The 4,777-nt window shown below is 49.1% G+C and overlaps 1 long non-coding RNA gene across 1 annotated transcript in view; it reads left to right on the top strand.

Moving 5' to 3' along the window:
• The first annotated feature begins 225 nt into the window (after window positions 1-225).
• The window catches only part of LOC308062147, a 32,814-nt gene continuing 28,262 nt past the window's right edge, over window positions 226-4,777 (top strand). Inside the window, exon 1 of the long non-coding RNA XR_013927505.1 lies at window positions 226-4,686. This is a non-coding gene — a long non-coding RNA (uncharacterized lncRNA). The remainder of the gene's footprint in view (window positions 4,687-4,777) is intronic.

A 4,777-nucleotide genomic window follows, 5' to 3' on the forward strand; every position in this document is an offset into this window, starting at 1 on the left:
GAATCAGACGTACTATCGGAATCGGATGCAATCATCCCTCACCTGCCCAGGGCATCTCTAAATCTCACTTGACAATCTTTTCCTTCTGTCTTTAGGCAACATTTTTCACCTCCACTGAGTTAGTTTGAAACCTTTAATTCCATTCCGCCTGTTTCTTCCAAGAATGTGGTGCGGCAAGTGGAAACTCATCTCCACATGGGAGAAGGGGCGGGGGGGGGGGGGGGGGGTAGGGCACTGCATGAAAATTAAAATATTGACAGTAGTAAAGTGTTGGGTCATGAACAAAACAAGCACACCTCGGGCAAGCAGCATGGTGCCAGAGCTGCAGTGGTGCGCGGGGTGTCCCAGGAGGGTTGGCAGCAGTGCCCTGGAGCGATGCGCGCAGTGCCACATAGGTGGGCTTGCCAGGCTGGGGCTCTGGGCTTAGCAGGAGATGCTCCAGGGCTGAGATGCTTTAGAGGAAGATGCACAAAACCCCGAGTGATGTCAAACCGCTGGTGCAGGAAGCTGGTTCTCCCCTTGCCAATGAGGCTGGAATACACCTGAAGGCAGCATTACAATCCCTTTTAACCATGCGTCCTCTCGGTGTGCGTGCTCCAATTTACCCATGTTTGGAAAGGGACATTCTCCCTTCTTGGGCCAAACCAGTTGCAGCTCAGCGTGGTGGAGGAAGGGTTTGGTTCTGCCGATGCCATTTGGCCACGTAGGCTGTAAAGCTTTGGCCCTGCTCTGGCTGCAGATGCTGATCCAGGATGCCCATCCCCCTTAGCTGAAAAGTGGAAGGGAAGAGGTCAGGCCTGAGCAAAGCACCTTGTTCTTGTTCTCCCTGGTGATAAGGTACCAGAAAGGTTGTGCAAGCCCTATCAGAAGATAAGAATGTGCCTGGGGCCGTACGCTTAGTAAGCTCAGTGTAAAATGGATACTTTCTGATGTAGTACATGGGGTAATTTAAGCTTTGAAGGTTTCTAAGGTGTTTTGGGCCATCAGAGCTCAAAGAGGGTGAAATACAGCACACGTCCAAGGCAGGGACCATCAATGCTGCATTGGTATCAGGTGAAAATAAGAAGCACAATATATTCAGGGAACAGGAACAGAAAAAAGTGACCGTGGCAGTGCTGTCCTTTCATGGAAGCTGCGTCTCTGCTTCCCACGCTGATGCACATTGTAAGGTCTTTGACAGGTACACAGGAGCAGCTAGGAGAGTGGCTTGCTCCAAAGTCTGGAGTCACAGTGCCTTTCACTAAGAATCCTGCTTTTGGAGACCTTGCAACTCTAACCCTGAATGTATTACCCTAAGCCCAGATAAATAAGCCCGGGATTTGTGTCACAAGAAAGCTGATGCGCTTTGGGGAGCAAGATGAGTCCAGGAAAACCAGTGAACTTAGGATGCTCAGCTTCGGAGGAGTTATAAAGCGGAACAGGAAAGCTGGGCATGTGCTCAGAGAGCTTGAGCCAGGAAAGTGGCCACCACTGCAGCAAAGCATCTGCTGCAGAAACGTCTGTGCCAGCTGTGGGATTTTGCTAAGGAGCTGCTGGTGACCCAGAAGAGCATGCCTCCCTGTCCAGGTGTTCCTCCAGCATCATTGCAAACATCTGCTAAGGGGTATCTAAAGGGACAACCAGACTAGGGTGCCTCAGTTTCCCAACTGGAAGGATGGGATAATAGTGCTCATGACTTTTGCAAGGGACTTGACCCCTGCTCCCAGGCAATGCCAGGTCAGACCAGGCAGCAGCTCTCATTCCCGAGATGGATTTGCCATGTTATTTCATTTTCTGGCCCAATCTCCTATGCAGTGTGTCTGGTTGAGAAGATACAATATTCCTGGAGAGTGCAGTGGCTGGGAACTTGGTTTTAGCTTCCCCTTGCCTCAGCAGTCCTTAGCTGATGGCTGTATTGGTCCTGCCTTGCCATGGAGACGTGTTTCTCCTGAACGACGTTATCACAGATGAGGTGAGAACTGTCTGGTTTTTGGACGCAAGGGGACGATTCAGTCCTTTTGTGAAAGCTGATCAACTGCAGTAAATAAAGTTGCATCTTGTGGGAGTAACAATTAAAGCCCATTATAACCTGCTTAACGAGTCAGGGACTGAAGTACCTGGAAGAACTTGCTCTGTCCTTCCCAAGTGCTGTTTCGCTTTACCCATTTGCCCAATTTGGGAGAAAGATTGTATTCCAAGGGGGGTTAGCTTGCAATTCCTGCTCTCACAACCAGGGCAGTGGTTCCCTGTTCCTAAGAATGATTAATATAGAAAGAAAGAAAAAAAAATGTTTCCCAAGTGATCCTTCTGAATTAAATATTTTGATTCACAGGACGTGCAACACCTCATGTGTTCAGGACAGACAACTGTGTTTCAGACCAACCTCTGAACAAACCAAAACTACAACTCCGATGCTTTCAGCAGAGACACCTGGAAGAAGGACGAGTCAGTATGACATCTCTACATGTGAACCTGCCTTGAGCTGCTTGGTGGAGGTGATAGCGTAGACGATTGCTGGCTCATGGCAAGAGGTTTGGAGAAGGGAAAACAGGGGCAGAGAGCCCATGTCTGCATGGCAAGGGCAGGGTCTGAGCTGGTGGGGCCTGTGAGCTGATGACTCACGGGTGGGATCCGGGAGTGCTGAGCCATGGAAAGCACCTGGGTTTCTGAGTGCCCCCATTGCAAGGCAGGAACACTCAAGAGCCACCTCAGCCATTTTTTTCTCCTTTTTTTTTTTCTAGAATACACACATGACAGGGCTTATCTCCACTGATTATCACTCTGCTTTCAAGAACTAGAAAGGGAAAAAAAAACACTTTTTTTTTCCTTCCTCTCTCTCTTTTTAGGAGTGCTGCTCATGGCCGTGGTTTTTTGCATGTCTTCTGGATATGATCAGAAAGGAAACATCGCTTTTCCCAGGTCTTAGTGCAGCTCAAGGCATTTGTTGGTTTGGCTTGCATGGCTTCCTTGGATGCGGCAGTGTTTTCATACGGGGCAGCGTTGGGACAGATAGTGTGTCAGCCACGGTTTGCATATGCCAAGGGGGCTTGTTGGGTTCATGTGCTTATGGCAAGGCCACAGCATACAAATAGGGGCTGGGGTTTTCTGTGCCAAAGTACATGCCCATGAGCTGCAGGGTTGCCACACACCCTATGGCTACTTGTCTGGGATATTGGGATGCCTAGAAATCTTGGCCAAATAGGCAAAGTCTTCACATGCCACAAGGACACAAGGTTAGGGATGAGAAAGGGGACACATCATGGGGAACTTCTCTACCAAGGACAAAGCTACCCCTGATGTCCTGGCTCAGGATGACCCAGGTCTTTTTTACAGCTGGGTCAGTGGGGGGCAAACAGCTTTCAGCACATGTCCGAGATGACATGAGCCAATCTGTCCACCTGTGTCCCCATGCCACCATACACAGGGACAAAACCAGTCTCCTTCACTTTGCTGTGCTCTCCAACAAGCCAAGTCAAAAAGGGAAAGCTGTACTTAGATGTTACACCACCCTGTTTGCAACAAGTAAGACTGGTAATTATTTGCTTTCTGCTCCTGGGGAAGGGCCAACATTTTTCAGGGAGGAAAATGCCATCAAACCAAACCTGAAATACATGTGTTGGAGATACAATATCTATTCAGAAATGGATGTTCTAAGCCGAGATGACACTGTTTGTTTTGCTACGGGAGGTGTTCACTACAGGTCTAGTTTGTGCAAGACTTCCCTTCCCTCTCTGTGGACTCAATAGCATCTGCAACTTATTTCAGATGACAAAGCTCTTGTCTTCCCTCCTCTCCAACATATAAGGTGTTGCCCTTCAAGAAGGACAGGCTGCAGGACTGAAGCTGGGGACTGGGTCTTGCATCTGGCCCCTTGGCTTCCTAGCCAAGACAGAGCTGACAGCCAGCCAGAGCTGGAGGGAGGAGAGGTTTGCGTTGCTGTGCAATGTGAGGTGGGACAGGTCTGGTATTGTAATGTTACTGGCTGGTGCCCAGCATCATGACTTATGATCAGTGTCCTGCAGGCAAGACCATGTGTCCCCTTAGCTACCCATGGGAGAAACCGTATAGGAGGTGGCAGGGTCATCTTTGCTGTCCCCACACTGATCCAGGAGCTCAGCTATGCTAATTCCCATCGCTTCCCTCTGCGGTTTTAGCTCTGAGCTGGCAAACCCTGAGGCCTCTGTAACTCCAGCAAAGAAGATGCTCAGATTTTCACCAGCTTGGACCCAACAGCCTCACGGCATGAGGGGTGAACCAGGGACATCCCTGCAGGGCTAGCTCACTTACAGAACAAGGCTTCATTCAAGTGGCTTTGATTTTTGGCGGATTACACCATGTGAGTCCCCTGCTAAGTATTATGATGGAGGGAGCCAGCCTTAGGTTAAAAATAAATATCTTCAGTAATTAACAGAGAAGGCTGGGAAACTTCTGAGCACTGTCCTTTCTCAGGGGCTTCAAACCTTGATTTCCCAAATCAGGGCAGTTTTCTCCAACTTGCTTTTAGTTACACATCGACTTTGCTTCTCCAGGGGGATTTGCTGTTGTTTGTGTTGCAGTGACGTGGAGGTATTTATGGTCTTAGACTTCTGCTTATCTGATCCACCCCTGCCCTCCACACTCCTGGTATGGTGCCAATCCTGAACTACTTTTCATCCCTCTGCTTGTGCCCCTGCAGAGGAGGTAATACCCAAACACAACAAAAGCCAGGTAACTCTCCCAAAGAGCTTGTGGAGATTAATTTCTCATTTTCATGAGGCTGCAACAGAGGCGATGTACTGACTTATTCTCTTTTGGACAG

The sequence above is a fragment of the Falco punctatus genome (assembly GCF_963210335.1).
Source record: "Falco punctatus genome assembly, chromosome: 4".
Taxonomy (NCBI): domain Eukaryota; kingdom Metazoa; phylum Chordata; class Aves; order Falconiformes; family Falconidae; genus Falco; species Falco punctatus.